The sequence below is a fragment of the Aphelocoma coerulescens genome, chromosome 1A (genome assembly GCF_041296385.1).
Source record: "Aphelocoma coerulescens isolate FSJ_1873_10779 chromosome 1A, UR_Acoe_1.0, whole genome shotgun sequence".
Taxonomy (NCBI): Eukaryota; Metazoa; Chordata; class Aves; order Passeriformes; family Corvidae; genus Aphelocoma; species Aphelocoma coerulescens.
In genome coordinates, this window is record NC_091014.1 from 2,644,118 (window position 1) to 2,658,399 (window position 14,282).

General features: G+C 48.2%; 1 protein-coding gene across 6 annotated transcripts in view; it reads right to left on the bottom strand.

Moving 5' to 3' along the window:
- EXOC4 (exocyst complex component 4) overlaps positions 1-14,282 on the bottom strand; it is a 292,499-nt gene that overhangs the window by 78,334 nt on the left and 199,883 nt on the right. The window lies entirely within an intron of this gene.

Consider the following 14,282-nt stretch of genomic DNA (forward strand, 5'->3'; position numbering starts at 1 on the left):
AGTGACTGGATTTGATCATCTTGGAGGTCTTTTCCAACCTCATGGAGTCTATGATCTATTCCTTACCACTGACCCTATTCCCAAACCCTTCACCGAGATCTGCTTCATTATCTTTCATTTTCTACCTCCGTGTTCTTCACTCAGAGGAGGCACTTCCCTTCCCAGCACTGACTGAAGAGCCAATTCCCATGGATGATTTCTTTTCAATCTGAGCTGTTTTCTCCCTAAATCCTCCCCCAGTTGACTCCATGGGTCTGCAGTGACACATTCGGACAACGCAGCTTCCGTGGGTGGATCCCTTTGGAGTTCAGCTGGAAGATTGTTTCTCCAAGGAGAGATGTTGCAGGGAGGGAATCACTGAGCCTGGCAGATTTATTCCCTGGATTTCACAGGGTGAGAATGGGAATCAGCTTTGTAAAAGGGGGAAACAGCGGGATATTGTCTGGGAAGAGAGCAGAGACTCCACGGAGCTGATCCCAGAAATACCAGGGCTGGTGTCCCCAGCTCCAAGTGCCACCACTCATGTCCTAAAGGGGACATTGCCAGGGTTGATGGGACTGTGTCAGACTCACTCATTGAGTCCTTTCATGGCTGCCAGTAAATCTCTCACTCTTCCTTTTTTTGTTTATTTACAGAGCACAGAACTCCCCAGAAAGTGAATTTTACTATTAAACCCCATTCAGGTGGGTCAGGAGCAACACAGGAGCTTGAACTGGGAATGAGCATCGTCCAGTGAAGTGACAGGGACAACTTTTAAACACTTTTAAAGTCCAGAAATGGCTAAACCAAGTAAAAGAAGCCTTTTAGAGGGAGAATGACCACACCCAAACCATCAGAGCTCAGATGTGCTGACCTACAACAGGAGCTCCTCATCCCGCATCCTGATGGTGACCCCGAGTGTCTCCTGCACCACAGACTAAAGGTCAGTGCTGGAAAATGGTGCCATCAAGAATTTTTGTTTCCCAGTGCCTGGCATTGATCACCATCCCAGATCTCTCCTAAAGACCCGTGCCTTCACCTCCGGAAAACTTCTCCTTGATTGTGGTTGATGTATCCTGCTAAGTTTTAACGTCTTGGCATGGACAAGACGAGAGTGGTTCACCTGATGCTGGTCAGGATCAAACCATATCCCTGTTTTCCTTGATAGGAACCATAAAATAATCATGGATTATGAGTGAGCTGCCAGACAGCAGTGACTGAGAGGGGATTTTGTGAGTGCTCAGCATCGTTTGTGATAAAGAACAAATGATCAGGAGCTTAGGAAGCAGATTTCAACTCGATAGCAGCAGGAAGTTATTAAGACTGAAGCCGTGCATGGCACGGAGAACTGGAGGATACGGATGGGAGACCTTCAGCCAGGATGTCCAAGGACAGTTCGATGAAATGATTATGGGACTGGAAACCAGTGAAGTCTTCATTTAATCCAAGGGTCTCTGCCGAGGGAAATGGAAGCAGAGAAAAGGTAAAGAAAAATGAAATATGGATGTCAGAGTGTGGCTTACAGCCAGGAATGGCCTGGGAGTTCCTGGATTTGATAATCCAGTGGGATAAGTTGATTTTTCAAGCCTCAGAGGACAACTGGGATCCCATTTGCTGGGATCTGCTGTGGTTCAGAGATGACCTCTCCATGTTTCCAGCAGCCAGGATGGGTCCCACACTGCTCTGCACCCGAGGCAGCCACTCTGGAGCTCCAACCTTCAAAACCCCACTGGGCACAGGACCAGGGGGCCCAAGCAAGAGTCACAAAGCTCCAGGTACAGATGTGGGTGAGATTTGCACCAGGAATCCTCCTGGGACATTAAATGGCAGCACTGGTATGGCCTCCACGTCCTGAACTGGGAGGGCTACTCAGAATTCCATTAAAAACAGATTAATAATGGAAACCATCAGTTTTCTGTATTTAAGAGAACTGGGAGTTGCCCAGAGCAGCTGTGGCTGCCCCTGGATCCCTGGCAGTGCCCAAGGCCAGGCTGGACATTGGGGCTGGGAGCAGCCTGGGATAGTGGGAGGTGTCCCTGCCCACGGCAGGGGTGGCACTGGATGATCCTTAGGGTCCCTTCCCACCCAAACCATTCCATGATTCCATGAATTAAGGATGCAAAGTCAAAAAGACCGGAGCTGTTTGTGTCTCCTGCCTTTGCCCCACTGCACAGGACATCACAGCCTCATTTTTCACGACACAACAGCCCAGTACTGCCCTTGTCAGCAGATCCTTGTCTTGTCCAAGGAATGGGATGGTCGGAGTTCAGCTGGGGAATGTTGGGAATTTCCAACCCTGCCTGTGACTGGAGTCCCAGCGACATGCAACTGTCACCTGCACGAATAAATGTGACACCAAGAGTGACCCTTCTGCCAGGAAATCCCACAGGGCTCTCTGCTTCCAAGCTTCCCTCTTCCTGACTTCTCATCTCTTCATATCTCTCCTGTTTGTGGGAATTTTGCCATCACTTCTCTTATTTTCCTTGGTTCCCAATCCCACTTGGTCATCCTGTGTTTCTCTTCCAGGAGCCCAGCAGGTTTTGGAGCCCAAAAAACACCACGAGGGGAGAGAGTTGTTGGCTCAGTAACCAACCCCTGCCTTCGGCTTGGTCCCAGTGAGCTCTGGAGTTGTGTCCATTGGGAATTCTGGCTGCCACGAGGCAGAAGTGTGAGCACTGCACTTCTTTCAAGGGGTCCAAACGAGCCAAATTCGGGATTTTTTTCCATACCCTCCACCCAACAGTTCTTCTTACTGAGAAATGTGGAGATAGAAATTCCCAGCCGCAGGAAAGGTCACCAGAATTCAATGGATTTCTCCTTCTCCTTCTCAAAACACCCGAGTATCTCAAACATATTTTCCTAAAAAACAGCTCCAATTGGCAATAAAAGACCAGCCAAAGCACAAGAAACTGCAAATGGGAGTTTGAAATGGGAAATATTGGGTGGCATTAAAGAGCTGACAGATATTCCCTATTTTCTGCCTGGCAGACACAGCCACACATTCACAGGCACACACGGTGCTATTTATTTATTTCAGTTTCAAATGTTGCTGGCTGGCTTATTCCAACAGAATCCAGTCTCTATAAAGAACAAAAAAGTGTTTAACAGCATGTAAAAAAATGCATCCCAAGAGTCCTTTCCAAAAACGTTGTTGTGTTACTCATCCAAGCAATCTGCAGAACTTTTAAATGTCAAAACAGGCAATTTGACCCCCAGCTATCCCAGAAATGCGTATTTATCCCAGAATGGGCTGGGTTGGAAGAGACCTTAAGGATCTCATTCCACCCCTGCCATGGGCAGGGACACCTCTCACTATCCCAGGCTGCTCCAAGCCCCAATGTCCAGCCTGGCCTTGGGCACTGCCAGGGATCCAGGGGCAGCCACAGCTGCTCTGGGAATTCCATTCCAGCCCCTGCCCACCCTCCCAGCCAGCAATTCCCAATTCCCAATCTCCCATCCAGCCCTGCCCTCTGGCACTGGGAAGCCATTCCCTGGCTCCTGGCCCTCCAGCCCTTGGCCCCAGTCCCTCTGCAGCTCTCCTGGAGCCCCTTTAGGCCCTGCAAGGGGCTCTCAGCTCTCCCTGGATCCTTCCCTTCTCCAGGGGAACATTCCCAGCTCTCCCAGCCTGGCTCCAGAACCATCAGTTGTGTCCCACCTTCAAAATGCAAAAAAGCTTTGTCTGAATAAAAATTCAGATCCAGGGGTGTCACCAGATTCTGAATCATGGTCACTAGATATTCCTGGGAATTGCCTGAAATCCTAAAAAAGGCTCGTAGGGATGTCCCAGCTCTGAAGGACACTTTTAGGAGACACCATGGTGAGGATGGAGTTCTTCAACAGAGCAGCCAGGAGGGGAAAAAAAAATAGAAATTTGCATCTTATTCTGAATTCAGAACCTGCATTTTTAAAATGATGCACAATTTTCAACTTGTTTTATCCTCCTATAAAAGCATTTGAGGTGATTTGTGGCTGCAATTAAGCATTCCCCTCAGACAGAGAAGCACTTTCAGGAAAATGAAGTAGCTTTTGGTAAATGACAGTCATTTGGATTAAAAAAGAAAAAAAAAGCGCCTCATTTCAGAAAATTTAATTCATTCTAACTCACAACTTAATTGGTTGTGAGCACTGTCTTACCTAAGCTGAAAGTGTGGGATAAAAAGCATCAAACCTAAAAAAGCTGCATGGATTGATTTAGAAACCTACAACTGCTGCCTTCCCGAGGCTTTCTTCTGACTTCTTCTTCTCAGATGTCTTCTAAAACATCATTAAAAGAGGCTGAAGATGCAGAGCATCAATGACTCCTTGCCTTAATGATGATGGTAATAATACCTGAAATTCCCTCCTCAAACAAATGAATGACAGGAAAAAAAATCAAATAGTCCAGAACCTTATTAAGAGAAATTTTTTTCTGACATTCAGCCCAAATTTCTACTTCAGCTTGGTTGGTTTTTGTGTGATCCTGAACTGTTCTCTTCCCTCTGCCTTAGTCATGAAACATCCGAGGACCTGCGAAGAACCTTCTGGGGAGCTTCCACAGAGCAAGGAAATATTAAGGAAACATCACAAATCCTTTGAACTGGATCCTGGTTGCCAACAGAGCAGAAAATTCCAAACTGGTTGGCCAGACTCAAGGAAATCAGGGATAAAACACCCAGGATTGGAAGTTCTGGAAAGTCTGAGGACACATTAAACCAAGAGAGAAAGCTGGGAGGTCCCACACTGTCCATGACCCACTCAGAAAGCCACCCCACCCTAACAGTGGGAATTCTGGGAGAGGGTCGATGGAATCATGGAAAGAATTGAGTTGGAAAGGACCTTAAGGATCATCCAGTACTAACCCCACGGGCAGGGACACCTCCCACTGTCCCAGGCTGCTCCCAGCCCCAATGTCCAGCCTGGCCTTGGGCACTGCCAGGGATCCAGGGGCAGCCACAGCTGCTCTGGGAATTCCATCCCAGCCCCTCCCCACCCTCCCAGCCAGCAATTCCCAATTCCCAATCTCCCATCCAGCCCTGCCCTCTGGCACTGGGAAGCCATTCCCTGGCTCCTGGCCCTCCAGCCCTTGGCCCCAGTCCCTCTGCAGCTCTCCTGGAGCCCCTTTAGGCCCTGGAATGGCAAAGTGAGGCCTAGAGATGCTCCCACACCAGAAGATCCTGATGGTTACACAAGTGCTGAATACAATAAATACAATTAAGTTTATCTAATTCACTGCAGCACATGGACCATGGATTGTTTGCCACTGAAGACCAAAGAGGTCCTAAAGAAACAGAAATCTCCGTATTTTGCCTAAAAACTTCACTGCAGGGAATTATTTTGGTCCATGATCAGCTACTCCAGGATTAAAGTTTCACACCTTGCTGATAAATATCGTGGCCGTGCAAGGTAATAGAACTGATTCTGCATGAAATCACTCCCAAGAGAGGAATAAAGGTTTAAGATCCTTTGTAGGTGATCCCAAAATGGGATTAAAATTAGAATGATCACCAAAAGAAGTGCAAACAGCTCTGGGAGACTCAACGGACGTTTGGCTACTTTAAGTGTCTTTTAAATATTAGCAAAGTCAGACCAAAACAATCACCAAATATTAGAAAAAACCATTAATTTTCTGCTATTTTGAAATATTAAATAGCCTAGAAAACATCCAGGAAGGTGACAACCAGAGGAATGACTGCTGCTAACAGCAAACACGGCATTTGGGGTGTTTTTCACTAAAATATTAACATTACAAGTGCCTGGCAGCACCAGCCAGAGCTGTTCCCACAAGCCCAAGCTGAGTTTAATGGGTTCTTTTGGGTAAATCACCAAATTCAGTCCTTCCCCTGTACAAACACAAATTCCCAAACCATAAAAAATCTCAACGACTTGAGATGATTCTTTTGGTTACTGTAAAGATTTCTATGTCCCCACAGAGCTGAGAGCTTTAGAGCTGGAAGATGAAAGAGTCCAGGACTTCACTTTTTTAACAGCAGCTAAAAAAAAAACTACAAGATTTAAAGAATCGATTTCTGTGTTGTGCTTGCTCAGCCATGAGATTGAGGTAAGAAATGCCACCTCCCCGTGCAGGTGTGACAGAAAAATCAGTGTTTCGTTGTCTCCGAGGTCCTAAAAACAACCACAAACACTCTGGAAAAAAGAATTAAATTAAAATTTAGCTCTCAACTGCTGCTAAAAATATTGTTTCTTTAATGCTCAGCTGCCACCTGAAGGACACAAATTCCTGATGTAATGGGACTCTCTCAAGGTGCAATTTCTTCTGATGTCTCCAGAGGGGAATATTGGCTCGTGTTTGGGACCAGCAGATGTAGAGCAAGAATTGATCAGATCTAGAGATTCATGACGTGGGGAAATGTTTATCTTGTGTCGTGCAGCTCAGATTCCTCCCTTGTTCTTCCCAAATATCAGCAAAAGCCCAGCCAATGGAAGTTTCTGGCCTGGTTGGATGGATGCTCAGATCTCCTGCTCTCCATCCTCTCATCTCTTGTGAGGGCAGGAGGGGAATTCAGGAATCAGCAGCAATTCCATGCTTTGCCAAACCTCAGTGAGGAGCCAGCTGGGATTTTCCCCAAGGTGGGAAATCTGAACGAGGAGAGGCCTCGAGTTTGGGGAACCTCTTGGAGAAAATGAGTTCCAAAAGGACCAAAACGGTACAACTTGGAGTTGTGACTGTGAAAGGAGGGTTGTGAAATGTATCAGCATCACAAGCCTGGGCACTGGGAAAACACTGGGAAAAATATTGTGTGGGACAATGGAATGGGGCTACTTTACTTAAGGAATGGGTTAATGGGTTTAAGATGAAAAAAGGTGGGGATGGATGGGATCTTGGGAAGGAATTCCTGGCTGGGAGGGTGGGGAGGGGCTGGAATGGAATTCCCAGAGCAGCTGTGGCTGCCCCTGGATCCCTGGCCGTGCCCAAGGCCAGGTTGGACAGGACTTGGAGCAGCCTGGGACAGTGGAAGATGTCCCTGCCCATGGCAGGAGTGGCACTGGAGGGGCTTTAAAGTCTCTTCCAACCCAAACCCTTCTGGGACTGGTGTTGGCTTTCACCCCCCTACAGCAGATGGCATCAGTTTGCTCCACATCTTCACGGAGGTTTTAGAGCAAACCTGATAAAACTCGAGCTTTGTTCGGACCCTAAAGACCCTCTGAGCCAAAACCCTGTCCCAGGTGAGGAGGGACAGCCCAGGGAGTGACGTTTGCTCCCTCCAGGAGCTGCTTTCCAGCAGAGCTCTGTGTGTCTGGGGTTAAATCCCCCAGCGTGGAACAGCTCCCACAGCCTGACCCACATGGAGGCTTCGGAGAGGCTTTGATCCTGCTCATCCCTACAGACTCCTAAGGACACCACGAGGCCTCTGAGTTCACCTGGAGAACAAATAGGGAGCAGCTTTCTTCCCTCTGTGCCATGAACCTGCTTTCCATCCCCTCGAGCAGGCACAGGTTCTTTACAACGTGAACCTGGAAGCAGGAAACCTGTGAGAGAAAGGTTTGGTCTCCTCCTCATTTATGGAGGACCTTTTTGGGGTTGTCCATGTCCACAGAGCCTGCGTTTTCCCATTACTGGATGTTTGCAAAATGAGAAATGCTCCAAACTGCAGGAGGGGATGGGATCATGACCAAAAAACCCCAACTGTGCACATCTGGGGAATAGGGAAATGTAAAACGCTGCTTTTCCAGGGACTGGGGAACAGAGCTGGGATGTGCACAGCACCAGGCTTCACCTTCAGCCTCAAATCCAGCTTTGATGAGCTCCTCCTTCATCCTTTGTCACCGATAAAATAAATTAATCATTGATAGATCTTCACTTTATACAGAACTGAGCAAACCCAGCTCCTATTCAGCCACCTCTTTGCTTTTTTGTACCAAATTTCTCCTCTCCCATCCCTGAATCCCTAAATTTCCAGCCCAAAACCAGACTGAGGTGGAGCCAAGTTGCCTCCAAGTGACAAGATTGCTCCCAGATGGAGATGATAACCCAAAACGACCACTGAACTAAATTACCCTCCCTCGATCCATTTGTAATTTAAATCCAATCCTACAGAAGAGAAATGCCCCAACCACCCCATCAACCTCTCTCTCTAAAGGTCTGTGATGTCCCTGTTTTATGTGAACCCAGGGCATGAAACCAAACCTGGAGGATTTCACCATTTCTTCTTTTTTTTTAAATTACACAGAAGCAAAGTCAAGGCTTTATTTCCCACACCAGGTAACACCACTGCTCTGCTACTTTGCTCTGTGCAGGGTAGAAAATACATCCAGCCCTGCTTAAAAAGCACTGTAACTTTAAACAATCCTGACAATTCCACAGGAATTCCTGCCCATCACACAGAAATACTGTGAGGCAGCATTAAATGTGTGTAGAACACTCGGGGATCACAGCAATAAATATGTTAACAGAGCCACCATATAATGTCACCCTATTAACCAAGGGATTCAAAATATGAACTTCACTAACTTCAGCTTTTCCTGTTATTAAATCCCATCTCCTTTAATGTCCTATCACATTCAGTTTGTTGACCCCCACTGCAATGTAATGATACCCCCCACAACTTCACATTTCCTCCCGAGCACAACAGCTCTGTAAAAATTAACTTATTATTGCCATTATTTTTTTTCAGTTGGATCTGGTGGCTCGTTCTTTGTGCTCCAACCCCCCACCCCCCCAGCTCTCAATCTGGCCCCTTTTAAAAAGCAACATATGCTGAGGATAAATCCTTCAAATGGCTCTATTAATAGGGGAGCTGCAGTGCCAGCTTTACATAATGGGCAAACTGGGGGTTGTTAGATTGGGTTGTCCTGCTTTGGAATGGGAACGCAGGAATGGCTTTGGAGGAACAACTGGGAGCAGCCAGAGGTTTCAAAGCCCCTGGATTTGGTGTGGCAGGTTGTGTGAGCCTTCAAGAGACAGGATGAGATCAGCTCTGCTGCACCTCTTTGCTGCCCTGCTTTTCCCAATGAGACAGCAAAGAGCCCCATCACTGTCTGTGCCTGTCACTCCAATTAGTCCTGTCTGCCTCGTGCTGACATCCCATTAAATCAGCGGGCAGATGGCACAATCCCTCATTAGCATCCCACTGACTCCCGAGTCTCTGGAGTGGGGACAGCCAGTTAAATCCTAAAAACACACCGGGGCAAAGAAAAGTCCAACTGAGGTTGTAACTCCAGAGCCCACCTGGAGACAAAGCTGGAGTACCATGGTGGAGCTCCAGGAGAACCAGAGCCAGAATTAATCAGATCTAGAGATTCATGACGTGGAGAAAGTTGAGATGATGTGGGACAAGTTGAGATGTCCTGCTATGGACACCTCGGTTGGGCATCGCCACCTGTGGCACCACCAGGGCAGTGTGAGGAGTGATTCTGGCTGTCCTCTCACAGCAGTTGGATTTTCTATCATCCAACATGAGGAAAAGGCCAGGAGGGCCAGGTAAACATCCCATAACCCGTATCCGTGGAATTATTTGGGGAAACAGAGCTCTGTGGAAAACCCTGTGGAATTCCCAGGCCACGTCATTTAACAGAAATAAGACACCATCACTTCAGAAATCTTTGGCAGAGCATTAATTCCCTCTCTCCCAGTCAACATCAAGTTCATCCTTTCATCAAGTAACCCTTTTATTCACATTTTAGTCCTGTACCCAAAACTGTTGATAAAACCCTGAAACACATGGGATGGAGCAGAAGAACACAGATCCCAGATCTTTTCCATACCTCATTGCCTGACTTGAGAATCTGGATGGGACAATCACAGAATGATTCAGGTTGGAAAAGTCCTCGAAGACCATCGAGTCCAACCTTTCCCCAGCACTGCCAAGGCCACCACTGCCCGTGTCCCCAAGTGCCACATCCACAGGGCTTTGAAATCCCTCCAGGGATGGGGACTCCAGCACTGCCCTGGGCAGCTCTGCCAGGGCTGGACCAACTTTTCTGGGGAAGGAATTTTCCCTATATCCACCCTGCCCCTCCCCTGGCCCAGCCTGAGGCCGTTCCCTCTCTCCTGTCCCTGTTCCCTGGGAGCAGAGCCCGACCCCCCCGGCTGCCCCCTCCTGTCAGGGACTTGTGCAGAGCCACAAGGTCCCCCCAGAGCCTCCTTTGCTCCAGGCTGAGCCCCTTTCCCAGCTCCCTCAGCCACTCCAGCCCCTTTCCCAGCTCCCTCAGCTGCTCCTGGGGCTCCAGATCCTTCTCTGGACACGCTCCAGCCCCTCCAGGTCTCTCCTGTCAGGAGCTGCCCCCAGGATTCTGGGGGGTTCCTCATCAGGGCCAGCACAGGGGACAGTCCCTGCCCTGGGGCTGTGCCCACACTGGGGCTGGCACAGCCCAGGGGCCATTGGCCTCTTGCCCACCTGGGCACAAGAGTTTGGTTTTACCCACGCTCAATCCCATGGAAATTAGGAGAGAAGAGCAGGGACAACACAAATCCCTCCGGGACAGCCAGGGAAGGAACCACACACCCCAACGGAGCAATGGGAGCACGAGGACTTTCCTTTCTCACCAACCCTGGGCATGCAACACCACAAAGGAGAAAAAAACAGCTTTTCCAGAGGAGCTGTGGCTGTCCTTGGATCCCCCTGGCAGTGTCCAAGGCCAGGCTGGATGGGGCTTGGAGCAGCCTGGGACAGTGGAAGGTGTCCCTGCCCATGGCAGGGGTGGCACTGGATGAATTTTAAGGTCCTTTCCAACCCAAACCACTCCATGGCTCTGTGATCACACAGCAGTGGTGGTGGTGCTCAGTTCCAGGTGTTTGCACAGGAACACAAAGACCCTGTACATCCAGAGCTGCCAGGGTAACAGTAATGCACTTCTGAGGTCTACAAATCCCGATTTCCAGATGACAAATCCAGCCAGGTGACTTTAACCTACACAAAATTCCAACCTAATCACTTCCATTAGTAAATTGGCTGAAAAACTCAGTTGGGACACACCAATATTGCCTTTTAGGAAGGCAAGAACCAGTGATCAAAGACCCAGCTGTGCTCCAGGCTGTCATTAATAAATTCACACCTTGGCCACGGAGCCAGAGCTGTAACCAAAAAATGACAGGAAGTTTCCCACATGAAGGGATTTTTGGCAAGGAAACACCACCAGGATTTCGTTGTTCCTCTGGAGGGTTGAGAGGAGGCTCAGTGTTTGCAGGATGTGCTTGGGGAAAACAGAATCAGCTTCCAGAGGAAACAGAGACGAAAAGCTGGGATCTGGAATTGCCTTGGATCATCCACCTCATTTGGCATCCAGGGTCTGGGCCAGGCTAATGAGGAGAATGGATTTGCAACAGCCCTGTGCTGCTGGAGGCAGAAAATTTGGACAAATTGGGACAAATTGGGACAAATTGGGACAAATTGGATGCTGTGCCTCCATTAAGGATCCCATTCCTCTTTTCCAAAGAGTGAAGGCTTTGCTTCAACAGCCTCAACACCAGCAGTTACATGATTCCAAATGGAACTAACTTCACTAATTCCGTGTGTAGCTCCATGCGTGGCTGACTTTTTCTTTTCCCAACTCCTGATCTCCAAACCTAGAATGAGGATTTCCCGACAGCTGATTCCTGACAGGAATTCCAGACACTTGGCTCCTGTCCACAGAGTGATCCTTACAAATCCCACTTAATTCATCCGCCTCATAAAGCTGCTGCAAAGCAGAGCACAAACACATCAAGGGCTGTTATTGCCAGTGGGAAAACGATTTCCTGACTCTGGGAAGTGTCATTTGATGTTCATGTGTGTGTCAGGTTTATTATCCCATAATTACAGGGCACAGCTCACACGTGGCACACGAGGAGCAGATCTGGCTCTCTCAGCATGGGATTGTGGCAAACGGGGCTGGAAGGGCAGAGCAAGGCACGCCCTGGCTCTTGGTTACAGATTATCAGACCAAAGGGTCATGTTTTGGTGGGAGATGAAATTATCTTTACACACAAGCCCAGAACACATCCGAGTGCAGGGTGTTGACCAAGAATATTCCTCCCAAATCCAGCTGGAAGAGGCTGCTCAGATGTTTCTGAGGTTGTAGAGAATTTCCATCCCATAATGAGAGGCACGAAGTGCCTGGCACTGCTCATGGTGACTCTGCCACTGTCCCCGTCCTCCCCCTGCCACAGATCAGTGCTTGGAAAGGGACAGGTCCCATCCTTTTCCATGGGAAGGTCACATGGACGGTGCTTCCCTGAGTCTGTGAACTCTCCTGAGGCTTCATGGAATGGTTTGGGTTGGAAAGGACCTGAAAAATCATCTCCTTCAATCCCCTGCCATGGGCAGGGACACCTCCCACTGTTCCAGGCTGCTCCAAGCCCCAATGTCCAGCCTGGCCTTGGGCACTGCCAGGGATCCAGGGGCAGCCCCAGCTGCTCTGGGAATTCCATCCCAGCCCCTGCCCACCCTCCCAGCCAGCAATTCCCAATTCCCAATCTCCCATCCAGCCCTGCCCTCTGGCACTGGGAAGCCATTCCCTGTGTCCTGGCCCTCCAGCCCTTGGCCCCAGTCCCTCTGCAGCTCTCCTGGAGCCCCTTCAGGCCCTGCAAGGGGCTCTCAGCTCTCCTGTCATTACACATCGGAAGAGGAACCCTCTGGTGAAACCTGTCCATAATCCAGGATGGGGAAACTCCCATTCCTGTCAGGAATGACACTAATTAAGGATCTGGAACAGATGGGCTGATTTAGCAGGATTTTATCCACGCTGATCCCCATGGCAGCTCCCTGGTATCTCCTCTCCCCAGCTCGGGAGTGTTCTGGGATGGGATGGGGTGTCACACTCAGAATAGCAGGATTTTCCAAAGGGACACTCCAGAGGCACAGCGCCAGGAAGTCGTTAGCCTAATTAACTCTTCACTGTCAGTCGAAGAGTTCTTCCTAATCCAGTTACAATCCCACAAACACAGGGTCAGCCAGAGCTCACGGTTTTCCAGAGGGATGGCAAACCCCCACATTTATTGGGTTACAAGGATTTTACAGCACTGGGGGTGGGAATTCTTCCAGTCTGAATTCAGAAATCTCCCTGCAAATAAAGCCTCGTGTTTGTGTTTATATTCCTCCAGGGCGTGACAGAGCTCTGAGCTTGGGAAGTTGAAGGAGGTGGAAATAAATCCTAGGAAGCACCAAGCTATTCAGGAGCAATCTGAGCAAATACGAGTGGGTTTTTCTGATATAAACCCTGCCTTTGTGGCCACCTGCACTGTAAATTGTGCTCACTTTCCCCACATTTTCTCCTGACAACTCCCAATTCTTTTCAATTACCAAAAAGAGGGGAAAAAAAAAAAAATGTGTACAGTGTTAGCACTGCAGCTTCATGGATATGATGGATGTTGCAGCAGTTTTAGTTTGGATTTTTTCCATGAATTTTTATTGCCCTGAGCTGTAAAAACTGCACCAGGAATCCTAATACTTGTCCTAACTCATCCAGCCTTTTGTGAATCATTTCAGTCCTCTGCATTTCATCTTTTCCCTCTAACTAATAGTGCTTGAATGCTGTGAATAATTTATTATTCGGCCAAATTTATGATTATGCTGATTCTTTTCCTTGTAAAGAAATACATTTTCAGAATAGATTCATTTTAGCTGGAAGTGTTCCAGGTGGGACGGGGCTTGGAGCAACCTGGGATAGTGGAAGGAGTCTCTTCCCATGGCAGGGGGTTGGAATTAGGTGATTTTTAAATTGCTTTCTTTTAATGGGATGCATCAGCCTTCAGCTGACAAATTTAAACCTCTTTGATGTCATTTAATGGCAGGATTTAGGGAAGAAAGCTGAAAACAGATGGAATCCCAACCTCTGCCATATTCCTGAGACAGAAACTCCAACGAGTGGAGCAGGAAGAGGAATCCAAGAGCTCCTTTTCTCCTTGGATTTTCCCCCTTTAACATCAGCATGCAGCGCTCAGCCCCAATGAAATAATACCTGCAGATTGGTCTCCTCTCAGTTCCTCCCTCTCTATATTTATTTACACCCCCATGCTCTTATCTTATCAATAAAATCATAATTGCACCGATAGCAGCACAGCAGCCAACGTGCAGCAGCAGATGGGCCCGTGGAAAATGCTAAATAAACCCAAGATTCTGCCAATTCGAGGAATTCAATGGTTTATAAATATTTCTCTTCGTATCACAAACGCACATTATTTGAGATAGGCTCTACCTAAGGAGCTACAGATCAGCTTATCTTTGGAAGCTGAGGGATTTGGGAGACGTGCAGTTTGCAGGAGGAGTTTCTGAGAGGAGCAGGAAGTGGGAAGAAACAGGACAAAAAGTGAGGAAAAAGGAGAAATGGCAGAATGACAACAGAACATTTCTGCTCAGTGGAGGAAAGAAATAAGGGAGGAGGAAGAA